Source organism: Dipodomys merriami, unplaced genomic scaffold (assembly GCF_024711535.1).
Source record: "Dipodomys merriami isolate MVZ:Mamm:240054 unplaced genomic scaffold, mDipMer1.0.p SCAF_30, whole genome shotgun sequence".
NCBI classification, from domain to species: domain Eukaryota; kingdom Metazoa; phylum Chordata; class Mammalia; order Rodentia; family Heteromyidae; genus Dipodomys; species Dipodomys merriami.
Genome location: NW_027204493.1, coordinates 8,252,483 through 8,265,953, shown reverse-complemented (window position 1 = coordinate 8,265,953; position 13,471 = coordinate 8,252,483). Strand labels below are relative to the sequence as shown.

Sequence of the window (13,471 nt, the reverse complement as noted above, 5' to 3'; positions counted from 1 at the left end):
GATAACGCATACATTTCTTACCACGCATTGCAGCCTCCTCCTTTGGTTTACCCTTCACATCCCTTCCCAGCCTCCCCCCTCCCCCCCCCAGTCCCAATACTTCTCCTTCCCCCTCCCCCCCCTGATCCCCCCCCCCCCCCCCCGCACTGACGTTGTAAAGCTCGTTTTGGACATGACAACTTGTACTTCTCATTGTTGCAACAGGTCCACCTGTATCCTTAAACATCTGGTTTTTCCCCATCTCCTCCACAAGTTATACTGACATCAAATATAGTGAAAGCAGGGGTTATACTGTGGGGGAGGGACATACAAAGCAACAAAGAGATAATCTTATAAATGCGTTAGAAACACATGCATGAAAGAAAAAAACATTAAAATACATATCTAAGGGTTCATTTTCCTGACATCACATTATCTGACCTTTTCTGCTTGACTCATACATATACTAGATATTGCAAATAAGGGAAACCATGGGACCTATGTTTCTTTGGGCCTGGTTTACTTCACTTAATATAATTTTTTCCAAGTTTTTCCATTTCCTAACAAATGGGGCAATGTCATTCTTTCTGATGGAGGCATAGAATTCCATTGTGTATATATACCACATTTTCTTGATCCATTCATCTACTGAGGGGCATCTGGGTTGGTTCCATATCTTAGCTATGGTAAATAATGCTGCAATAAACATAGTTGTGCTGGTAGCTTTAGTGTGGTCTTGTTTGTAAACATTTGGGTAACTGCCCAAAAGTGGGATTGCTGGGTCATAGGGGAGTTCTATGTGAAGTCTTTTGAGGAACCTCCATACTGCTTTCCAAAGTTCCAACCATATTTCTTGATCCTCAGTTCCCAACCTCCCAGCCAAAACATCTTCAACCCTTCCCATAGATGAAAAGAAATTACTATATTTGTAAGGTATGATTTAGGACCAACTTTGCCCACTAAAGCCTCTCTCCAAATATGTGTTAAATACAAACATATATTTCTTCTCTCTAAATGAATGCCATATTTAGGCTTCTACAGAAGAATCTTCCATTACAACATGCATTTATTAACTGCTCTGACATCACACCACATACATTGATATAGTATTGACTTCCTAGCTTGAATGCTGTGTCCTAAATTCAGGAGTTTTGCCTTACACTACTTTTGCATTTCCCAGTGTCTAGCACATTCCTAAGAACACATGAATGACTCAATAAATACATGTTCTGCCTTTGATTTTTCACAGTGATACCAAAATGCCATTGGTTTGGCCAAACTTACATCTTGGGGGAGGGGAAAAAACAAAACAAAACCCAAACTTATTTATGCAACATCTTTTCCCAAGTACTTTTCAAAGTACTTTTTGGATGATATAACTGATTCTCATGGACTTTATGTGTAATGAAAGGAATAAATAAAAATAGTAAAATGCATTCCAAAACAGCAAAGAAAATTAAAATTTTGTATCTGGTAATGTGGTTCTACTAAGTCTCTGTTAAAAATTAGAAGTATGAGGTTGAGGATTTAACCCAATAGAAGAACTGGCCCTGAGTTCAGTCTTCGGCTCTAAAAAGTATATTAGCTAAAAAAATCAAAATACAGATACCTCCATTTTGTTCAAGTAGTGAAAACTTGTAGTTGTTTCAAAGTCTGTGAACAGCATTCACCTTTGGAAGGTGGTTATCAAGTCTTGGTGCTATTACTAAACTAAAGCAATATTGCCAAGCTTGCATTATGTTTTAAAGAACATTTTATGGTTATTATAAAGGTGGTGTACAGAGGGTTACAACTACATAAGCCAGGTCATGAGTACATTTCTTGTTGAACCATGTTATTCCTTCCCTTACTCTCTCCCAGTTTTTCCCCACCCACTCACCAGTTGTATACTGCATTTTCCACAGTGACTAGTGAGTACCACTGCTGTTTGTTCACCCCTTGTCCCACCTTTTCTGTCCTCCGCTTATCCTCCCCAAGACAAATAAACTAACAAACAAAACGAAAGGAAAAGACAACAAAAACAACAGCAGCAGCAACAAAAATCTCTTGTTCCCATTTCTTGGAGTTCGTTTTGATAAATATTATTTTATATGTTCATATGCACACAGCTATTGAGCGTCTGTGATCCACTCCAATGAATATCTTCCTTTTGTCTCACTGTGTGGATGTCTAATTTATCATGCCCCAGTAAATTTTTTTGCCATTCGGTGTGCTTACTTATAGATTTATAGGCGCATTCTAGTTACCACAAATGAGGTAAACCATGCAACCTATGTTTATATGGGTCTGGCTTACTTCACCTAGTATAATTTTTTCCAAGTCTTTCTATTTCCTTATGAATGGTAAAACGTCATCCTTTCTAATGGAAAAACAGAATTTCATTGTGTATATATACCACATTTTCTTGATCCATTCATCCACTGAGGGGCATCTGGGTTGATTCCATATCTTGGCTGCAATAAACAATGCTGCCAGGAACATGGTTGTGCTGGTACCTATAGTGTGGCCTTGTTTGTGTTATATTGAATAAATACCCAGGAGTGGAAGTGCTGGATCATAGAGAAGTTCTGTGTTTAGTATTTTGAGGAATCTCCACACCACTTTCCAGAGTGATTGAACAAGTTTCCATTCCTACCAACAGTATAGTAGCGTTCCCTTTGGCCACATCCCCACCAGCATCTGTTATTGTTAGTTTTCTTGATAATGGCCATTGTAACTTGGGTGAGATGGAATCTCAATGTTGTTTTGACTAGCATTTCTTTTATGGCCAGAGAAGTTGAATATTTTATGTGTCTATTGAACATTCTTACTTCTTTAAGAAGTCTCTCTTTAATTCTTTAGCCCATTTATTAATTGGGTCATTGATTGAGGGTTTATGTTTTGAGCTCTAGTTATATTTCAGATATAAGGCCATTTTCTAATGTATAGTTGGTAAGAATCTTCTTCTATTCTGTGGGCTTTCTGTTTATCTTGTTAGCTACATCCCTTGCCATGCACAAACTCTTTGGTTTGATGCAATCCAAATAATCTAGTTCTTCTTTTACTTGTTATGATTCTGGATCTTTAAATAGGAACTTTTGACTCATGGTTAGGAGCCCTAGTGTTTCCTCTACTCCGTCCTGTAATATTTTCATGATATCTGGCCTTACACTGAGGTCTTGGATCCATTTTGAATTTCTTCTGGTGCAAAGTGATATGTAAGGATCTACCTTCAGTTTTCTGCATGTGGATAGCCAGTTTTGCCAGCACCATTTGTTGAAGAGGCTTTCTTCCAACCTTTATCTAACATTAGGTGACTATATGTCTGTGCATTCATTTCTGAGTCTTCTGTCCCATTTGTCCTCAGGCCTAATTTTGTGCTAGTACCAGGAAGCTTGTGTTGTTACGTTGTTGTTGTTGTTATTATTATTATTATATCTTTATTTGCTTCCACATATCTCTTGTCATCACTTCAATATTGCTATTTGTTTTTCTAGATACTTGACCATTGATAAAATATTGATCAAATGCTTATAAGTAAAATGCAATTTTGTTCTCTAAGGGAAATAAGATGCTATCGTGTTAATATGACAGAAGCCATTTCTCTTCTTTCTTTAATCTTCATTGATCATTATCTTGCCTATGAAGAATAGTATACTATTCTATCCTTTGAGGAAGAGGCCATGAAAGAAGCTAGACTTTCAATCTATCACTCATATATGCTCTTCTAGCTCGGTTTTCACTTCACTTTGTCAAACTGAGTTTTGAGGAGATAACAATCACCTAGCATGAAGATGGCCAGAGAAACAGTTCATTTTTTTTGTCAGTTGTGCAGCTTGAACTTGGCCTGGGCACTGTCCCTCAGCTTTTCAGCTCAAGGCGAGTGCTCTACCACTTGAGCCATGGCACCACTTCTGGCTTTCTGGTGGTTAATTGGAGATAAGAGTCTCATGGACTTTCCTGCCCGGGCTGGCTTTGACCTGTGATCCTCAGATCTCAACCTTCTGAGTAGCTAGGATTACAGGTGTGAGCCATTGTGCCCGGCAACAATCTGAAATTTTTACTAGTCACCATAAAGGCTCAGATGAGCTTATGGCATTGCACACCACACAAATCACTTTTAACCTATTGTCTCAATAAGCACAGAAAAAGAACTCCTTAAAACTCTTTATGACTCTGCTTTGTAATAATCATGATTCACTTTTACTTGCTATGATAGCTCAAAGAGAAAAAATGGATATAAATCTTGATATAATAAGTACTTTTTAAAGTTTTTTTAAAAAGATCTTGCTGGGCACCGATGGCTCATGCCTATAAACCTAGCTGCTCATTAGACTGAAATCTGAGGATCGCTGCTCTAAGACAGCCAAAGGATGGAAAGTCTATGAGGCTTTTATCTCCAATTAAACACCAAAACAAAGCCAGAAATGGAGCTGTGTCTCAAGTGGTAGAGTACTATCCGTGAGCAGAAAAACTCAGGGACAATGGCTGAGTGTTCAAGCACAATACTCGGATAAATAGGTAGATAGGTAAGTAGGTAAGTAGGGAGGTAGAGTGATAGATACATAGATAGATACATAGGTAGATATATAGGTAGATACACAGATAACAGATCTATATATAAATTCATTGGGTCAAAGATATATAGATATAATCTATGACCCAATGAATTTATCATATGTCTATTATATTCTAAGAGAACAGAAGGGAAGTCTCTTCTGTTTATTTAGTTTTGGGTTTTTTTTTAAAGACAGAATTTCACTACACAGCTCCAGCTGGTCTCAAACTTCTGGTCCTCCTTCCTCAGCCTCCTGAGTACTGGGATAACAGGCATGTGCCGATGTGGTAGGCTAGAATGCTTCTTTTAAGAGAGTTTAAATTATAGGCTATTTTAAATGCTTTCTTTTACAAACTAAGGAGGGAGCAATCAAGGAGTTATAGCAAGCATCTGGCATATAAGTTCATCCACTACAGAAAGGATCTATTTGAATCCTTATCTTGGGGTTCATTTCACTGCACTGGGCCTCTGTGAAATGAGCTTCTTTCTTCTCTAGGATCTCCTTTTTACTTAGGAGCCCAGACAGACAGACATTTATGCTTAACCAAATGCACTAAGAAGTATAATTCATTGGGATCAGGATGGCAATCTAAAGAAAAGTTGCTGAACGTCTAGTGAATCACAGAAGATACAAACACTAATCTAGCAGTAAACATATCTGGAAGTTTTAAGGACCCTATAGGAGAATTTATCTACTGATTTGGGGATGGAGTATTTGAAAGTAAGTTTAGATAATAATTAAACTAACACCCCAGCAGTTTCTAACAAGATCACTGCTGTTCTGAATCATTACTAAGTGGAGCTGGAACCTAACCTAAGGAGCCATGAACTTATATTAAAATTTGGGGGAGGGGTGTGCTAGGAAAGTGGCTTAGTGGTAGAGTGTTTGCCAAGCATGCATGAAGCTCTGGATTTGATTCCTCAGAGCCAGAAGTGGTACTATGGCTCAAGTGGTATAGTGCTAGCCTTGAGCAGAAGCAGCTCAGAGATAGTACCCAGGCCCTGAGTTCAGTCCTGGGACTGGCAAAAATAAAAATAAAAAAGGTTAAGGGGATGCATTGAAGGAAGGAGTTCAAACTAAACAACAATGTTTTTGTCATCTGTCTTCTTTCTTTTAAGAATCTGGTATCTAAGTGCTTCAGTAAGACTTTTTTCATCTGATCAAGATGGGTTGTACTGTTCAGCATGGAAGCAGGGAGCATAATAAGATGATAAGGGAGCTGGGTGCTGGTGGGTTCTGCCTGTAATCCTAGTTATTCAGAAGGCTGAGAGCTGAGGATGGTAGTTTGAAGCCAGTCGGGGCAGGAAAGTCCATGTGACTCTTACTTCCAATTAACCACCAGAAGACCAGAAGGGGCACTGTGGCTCAAAGTGGTAAGGCACTAGCTTTGAGCAAAGAAGCTCAGGGGCAGCATCCAGGCCCCAAGTTCAAGGCCCACAACCAACTTTAAGAAAAAAGACAAGGGAATAAAACAGTCATACATTATTGCTTGATGCTATATTAGGTTAAATTAGGGACATAACTTATAGCTCCATGCCTAATATATTGTCCAATGAACACTGTTCCCATACTTGCTCTGTTTATAGACATTAGCCAAAATGGGACAATACAAATAAAAATCTACTTCTTGTTCTTAAGGAACCACAGACAGCATTGTAAGGAAGATAGCACAAAATAAGCAGGCCCTGAAACTGGAATGAAATATGTGTCCTAAGAGAGATCCAAACAAAGTGTCATAAAAGCTGCAGAAAAAAAAAAAGAAATTCTGTAATTAAGTGGAAAAGACCCCTAAGAGCTAGTGCTGTTTATGCCCACGATGTGTTTGTTTATAGCATACAAAAAATACAAAACCCTAAAAGGTTTGAGTTGGCAAAAGTTCCAAAGCCCACTCTACAAGGAGACCTTAGAGGGGATCCAGCCTTCCTAACGCATAGTTTATGGCTTTCATATAAGATCAAACTAACCTAAATGTTTCCCATATCAAAGTGGAGCTTTGTTTTGCAGAGCAGAACTTTGCATGTCTCACCAGATGGGGTCTCCTATAATTTGGGAGAAGGGAGCAAGAGAAAAAACAGTGATGTCAATTTTTGAACTTTAATAAGCATACTTTATTATTGGTTATTTTTTCATACCTGTATTTGAGAGCCAAATAAAGCAAAGAAGCAACTGTATGTTAATGGGACCCAAAAGGCAATGGGATCTCATTGCAAATGCCTGTGTATATACAAAAACATTTTTATCTGAACGCTTAAGATTGATATTGCCCACTTGTCCTGACCAAATGTCTTCTCATAAACTAGGAGTTTCTGAAGCCATCGATGTCAATTATATGATAAATTGGTTCTCTCTGTTTTTTCTCCTTCCTTCCTTTTCCTTCCTACCTCCCCTAAGAAAAGCAGATTATACACACAACTCAGAATTGCTAAAAAAGTAACCGTGTCATCATCATCCACCATAAATATTTCTTGCAGGAAGACAGTCTTGTGGCAGGGACAGCTTCTCAGTAGGTGACAGGAGAAACATATAATTTAATTTGGAATCCCCAGACAGACACATAAAAGAAAAATCAATGGTTAAGGGCAGGTGTCATAGCAAGCCTTGGATAATATAGGTTTCATGTAGAAATACCTTAGCCCTGGAAAGCATATGATTTTCACAGAGGAGCAAAATAGTAAGGAGCTAATGTACAAATAGGTGATAAGGTTTCTCTGTCAATCCCCCCACCTCTAGCCAGTGCTTGCCTTGAGCCACACCTTGTCCACCTAGAAACCAGCTTTGCTGCCTGTTACCAAGGCAGCTTAGACTTGATTAATTAGGAGAAACAGATTATTTGTCTCATCCCTGGCTGAACACAAACATGGCATGAAGGCCTAAGTTCATGCTGATGCAGAGATATGGCTCCTAATGGGGAATGAGCTCTTTACACTTCCCTGTAACATTAGCAAGCCATTTACCTCCTGAGGAAAAGCAGGTTGTTGATTTAGTCAGCTGCAGTGTGTGCATCTCAAACCCCACTAACTCAAGGAAGCATTTCTGTGTACTTTCACCTCATTTGGGGCCAGGTAACACACTCCCTGGGACATGGGTAGAACAAGCTTTCAATAAATGCCTGATAGCTAGCACTGACTCATGTTCAGGGAAGCAGACACAAAAAAAGTCTATGAAAAGTATACATTTTAATTACTACCTACTTATAACAAAAAAATTGGGAGGGGGGTCAGTTGTGGGGCTTTAACTCTGGGCCTGGTTGCAGTCCCTAAGCTCTTCAGCTCAAGGCTAGCACCCTACCACTTGAGCCCTAATCACCAGAAAACTGGTGGTTAACTGGAGGTAAGAGTCTCACAGATGTTCCTACCTGGGCTGCTTTGAACTGTGATCCTCAGATCTCAGCCTCCTGAGTAGCTAGGATTACAGATGTGAGCCACCCATGCCTGGCTCTTATAGCAAAATTTAAATCTGTGTATCTTCAGAATATTCTATATCTAGGTTTTTTTTCTTTTTGGTTGATATTCCTTAATAGGGAGAAATTAAAGGACTATACCTAATGGCATATAAAATTCTTATTTATCTAATCAACATGATACTTTTCATAGTTCAGTCATGGAAAATTGTTCTGAAGATATTACAGTGCTTTGACCATGAATTAATAATTATGTTATCATGTTTACAATTTGATATTAGTCAGTAGTGTCGCTATCTGGCTGAAAACAAAATATACTCATGAACGCTAAGATGTCTTAATATAGAATTCCAGAAGTGTAAATCACAAATCTGTGATCCACGCTAAACTTACACAATGAGAAGGACTGCAGGTAATGTGTAACTTAGGACATATGGATCAGGGTAGGGAAAGGTGAGACTCTCAGCAAGTAAGGGACAATTACAAGAAGAGGCAAAGAGGAATATGGCATCCAGGAGCACCATACCTGTTTTCAAATGTAATATTCAAAGGCAAGGAAGAATAGATTCTACTGGAGGACAGACAAATTGGGTAGAGAAAAAAGGTTGATTAGTTACAAGATGGAACTTTCTAGAAATATGTCTCCTAGAATGGACTGGTCAGTGAGGAAGAGAAATTCCCAACTTATTATAGGAAGAGATGGACTACTCCATTTCCGGGGATTTAAGTAGAGGTTTTGTTCAGGCACCAGATAATAACTTACCAGATAAAAACTCAGTAACAATCCTAAGTAAAACTTGGGGGAGGGGAATATTATTTACATTATATCTGTTTCAAGTTGAAAAATATCACTTCTCCAGTGGAGTAAGGGGTAACTCCAGTCTTACCAAACCAGTTCTTATCAATTCATGACTTAAAGGTGGTTTAAATTGGGTGGTTTAAATATTCACTATTACTTAAATCACTACCACAGACATTATGGGAGTAATTATTTATTTTTTTATATTTGTTTGGGTGGTAGCAGAGATCACTCATGTCAGGCAAATGCTCTTCCTTACCCTCCAGCCTGTTTTTTTTTTTTTTTCAAAGGAGGAAAGGCATTGATTTATGTGGATATGTGCAAGCACACTAGAAATACAAGTATTGTTTAAGCAGGACGTATTTCTTTTTCTCTTAAAGAGAACCAAGTGTCTGTAAGTATGGAATTTACCAGTATAATGACCCAAAAGCTTACTGTTCAGGTTAGCATATTAAAAATAAAATAAAAACAGCCCATAACATTTTTCCTTGAGCTAATCAGTCTGTTGTCCCACATTCTCACTGTATCACTCAGATTTATCTTTACATTAACAATGCTTACCAGCAGATAGCCAAAAAGGCTGGCCAATTTGGACCAACTTCAAGATTTGTTTCCGCATTGGGTGCTTCGTGCACTTAGCTAGAAGCAGGCTGAAACTGTGGCTTCATTTATTACATTATTCTATAAACATTATGTCCTGAGCTAACAAGATACTCAACGTGACAGTCCCATAGGTTACCAAGCACCATAAACATCTGTTAACACAGGCGCCAGAGATGGCATAGACCAGTTCCCTAGTGCCCATTTAACGTGGCTGATGATGTGGAATCTGCTGTTTAAAAAAGAAAAAAAAACCTAATAATCAAAAACATAGTGCAGAGTCTGGCTAGAACAAATATTTGTGAGATCAAGTTATGCTCACTTTGAAAAAAATGCACTAATGTCATCACTTTGTCATTGAGTTTATAGACCTTCATTTCACACCTTTGCCCATTAAGTGTTAGCTTTCCATGCATTCAGGAGACCAAAAGTATCATTTCACTATGACATTTTTTTTAAAGACTGAGTGTTGACTCACCAACTTTCTTTAGATTTATGTGAAACCAAAAGTTTTTAAGGATGGAAGATGCAGATGAAGGGTGGGACAAAGTTTTTAAGCGACAAACGAGTGTTTCTAAGGCTCCCTGGGGTATCACATACCCTTCCAGTTCATCCAAGGGGCCATCTGAAGGGAAATTGTCAATCACTGAAGACTTCTTGCCCTCTAATCCCAGTACACTGAACTTTGATTTTTCTCAAAAGGGAAGAGAACACCCAATTACAGAATCAACCAACAACCCTGTTTGCTACGACATCTCCCGCCCCTGCCCCCTCTCATTTTAATTCTGGGATATGTTTCAGTCGTTGTCGCCTCTAAGATATAGGCTATGGCAGAAGAAAAGGCACTTCCCTAGTAACCCCGGAGGACAGCAGCTTGGAACACCAGTTGCTGCCACAACAGCCTAAGTCCAGAGGCTTGAGTGACTCTACTAGACAAGCTCCAGGGCGTTTAAAAGCAAACGCCCTGAACCCCTTCCCACCCATTGGCTGTGGACAGCAGCAACCCAGGGAAACTCAGATCCACAGCTCCCTGCGCCCGGCCTCTGGCATTCTCTACCCAAATGTGTGTGTGTGTGTGTGTGTGTGTGTGTGTGTGTGTGTGTGTGTGTGTGTGTGTGTGTGTCTGTCTGTCTGTCTGTCTGTCTGTCTGGAGTTCTGCAAAACTCCAGAAAACCCCCATTTCCAGCCTTCAGTCCCTGCAAAGCAACAGGTTTAGTTATTGTAAAGGCCTGGAGAGTTCATCCTTTTCAGGATCTCCTTGTCTGGCCTCTCCATTACCTTGGCCTGTCCTTTCCAGGCAGCCCAAACAGGCAGTCTCCCCTCCCCTCACCCCTCGAGCGCCTTGCACGCCTCCCAGGCAGGCTCACACGCGCGCACCAGGCAATCGCGTCCACGCCTATGGGCGCACACGCCCGCGCCAAACCACCAGACCCCGCAGCCCGGACCCCGCAAGCCCAGTCCCCGCAGGCTTCCTCTCCGGGCTGTATTATTATGCCCTCACCCCGAAGTTAGCATTCTTCAGGCTGCTCACACCTGGCTAACACCTCCATCCCGCAATCACTGCGCACCGCCAGCTTCCAGACACGCCGCCCTGCCAGCCCCGCACTTCGGACAAAACTTTGAGCCTGAGGGATTTCCTGACCCACGAGAGCCGGAGGTCCGCGCGCGCGCGCCTAGCCTTCCACCCACCCCAGTTCTTGGAGACTGGCGGCGGCGGCGGCGGGGACTCTACCCAGCCCGGCCCGGCGCTCGGCAGCACCGAGCCGAGGCCGGGGCGCAGAGAGGGCCGTGCGCTGCGCGGGAGGAGCGCGCGCGGGGCGCCGGCTGCCCGCACCAGCGCTGCCGGACCCTCGCTGGGCCCCCCGACCCCTGCCGCCTCCGATCGCTCCCCGCCCCAGCCCGGCAGGATGTTGTTGTCCAACTGAAACTTTGGCGACTTCTAACGAAACGGTCTCGGGAGGAAAAACGCCTCCGCGTCCCGCACACTCAGCGGCGGGAGCGGGCAGCGGCTTGGGATGGTTCCCCCGGCACCAGACACGCACGCTATCACCCCACCAGGACCGACTCACGCGCACGCGCGTACACACACACACACACACACACACACACACACACACACACACACACACACCGAGAGAGCAAAGATCCGGTTACAACCAGGCATCCACTGAAAACTTTTCGAAAAGGGAAGCACAACCCACCCGTCAGTCACCTGGAAAAGAAGCATTCGCTCCATGAATACAAAAATCAGGCCCGCCTTTGCCTGAACAACTGGCTCCCGAGGTCCACTCCGCACCCCCCCCCCCAGGCTTCCAGGGACCCTCCCCTCAAAAAAGGGGGGGGATAGGAGCCTGACTCCCGGAACCCCTCTCCAGTACCTCCGAGCTTCGTCTCCGGAGACACAGCGCCGGGGTCCGTCTGCGCTTGGGGCCGATGGCGCGGGAGCCTCCGGCCCGCGTGGCCCCGGCCCGGGGTGGGGGGGACGGGTGTCCCCGCCGCCGCCGCCCGGGGCTCAGCAGCGATCGCTGCCGCCGCCGCCGCTGGAGCAGCCGCCGCCGCCGCCGCCGCCTCTCGGTAGACCGCCTCCTCTTCCCATGGCTGCGCCCTGCTTGGCAGCTCGCGGGCTGTCAGACTTGGGGAGGAGGGGAGGGGGCGGGGTGAAGCGGGAAGGGAGGAGGGGAGGGGCGGGGAAGGGTGGGAAAGGAGGCTGCTTGTTCACCGAGGGTCACGGCCGGGTCCGGTCCTCCGAGGCCGCGATCGCGGCTGAGGAGTCGAAGGGAAGCTGGGGTTCAGGGCAGCCGGTTCGAGACCCGCTGCGCGGAGAGGCCGCGCATTCCGCGGAGCTGGGATGAAGCCCTGGGCGCGAGGAGTTGGAGTGGGTGCGTGTCACTCGCGCCGGGGCGCGCTGCGCGGCTCCTCCTAGAGGAAGATATTGGTAGTGGCGGGCGCCTCCCTCCCTCGCCGCCCTGCCGGGCGCCCCCGAAGAAGGCTGGACCTGGAAGGCTGAGTGCAGTGCCGCGCATCCGAAGGAACGCGTCCAGAAAAGCCCGGAGCGCGAGCTGGGAAAGCGCGCAGAGCTAGAGCGGGCTTGGGAGCCCGCAAACCTCCAGGAGCCCAGCACACACAAGCTGCCCACCCGCCTCCACTCCAAAGCCAGGGGAAGGAGGGCGAAGGAGGAAGCCTGGTACGCTGCCCGTTAACAAGGGAGACACACTAGGTGACCTTTCAGGGACACCCGGCAGGTCAGCACAAGACTATGTCTAACAGCCACAGCGCGGGGTGGCCGGGGGTTGCTCCAGCCTGGGTCTTGGTCCTCATGTGTGACCTAGGGAGAGGATTCTGCCTGCCTGCCTAATGCGGGGCATGGTTGTTCTGCAAACACCAGCCCTCGCTACCTCGTTCTGTCGTTGGGACCGTAAAGCCAGACAAGAAGTGCTTCAGAAGGGCTCAGTTGGTCCGTAGATGTTTTTTCTAAAGCATCAATCCCTCAGGCACTGCGTGCTTTTTAAAAGTTCAGAGTACAAAGGTCTAGCTCCAGGTGGTCCAAGATCTGAAGGAGAAACCACTCATGCAATGAGCTTACGATTTATTTTCAGCTTGACAGCCATTTGCAACCTCACTGATCCGTAAATTTCTAACCACTTTGACTTCCTTCTCCTGCCCTCTCCTGTCCTGACCTGTCCTCTCCTCTTCTCTCCCTTCCCCTTCCCCTTTCTCTTTTTCCCTCTAAGAAAACTTCCACACACAGGCCACGCTTATATTCAGAAAGCTTAAACAGCAACTTAAATGACCCAAACACCTTAGCTTTAAAGTCAAAGATCCATAGGACGTTCATGGCGAAGGCTCAGGAAAACCACATAGGACCACAGGTGTTGGTTCAGCAGTCATTACATGAGATCCCTCTGTTTCCAAAGGAATCACAAATGGAAAACCTTTGTGTCTTTGCAAGGGGTTCAGCTATGGCTCAACTCCCAGCTAGTTCCTGAAAAGCCATTCAGCATGAATGGATGCAGGAAAGATTGTAGAAGGGCCGAGTCTCCACTGCCTCATCCTGGAGCAGGCTGTGAATGGTTATTGATCTTCAACTTGGGTTTATGTATAGTCCCTAAGACTCTTCCCAACTCTTGGATTTCTGGGGAATCTATGCTCTGCTAG

The 13,471-nt window shown here is 44.0% G+C and overlaps 1 protein-coding gene across 1 annotated transcript in view; it reads right to left on the bottom strand.

Annotated features, from left to right (window-relative positions):
* The window catches only part of Ghr (growth hormone receptor), a 246,845-nt gene extending 234,923 nt beyond the window's left edge, over positions 1-11,922 (bottom strand). The window contains exon 1 of the mRNA XM_070041112.1: positions 11,695-11,922. The gene's annotated coding sequence lies outside the window, so the exon portion shown is untranslated. The remainder of the gene's footprint in view (positions 1-11,694) is intronic.
* Positions 11,923-13,471: the final 1,549 nt, after the last annotated feature.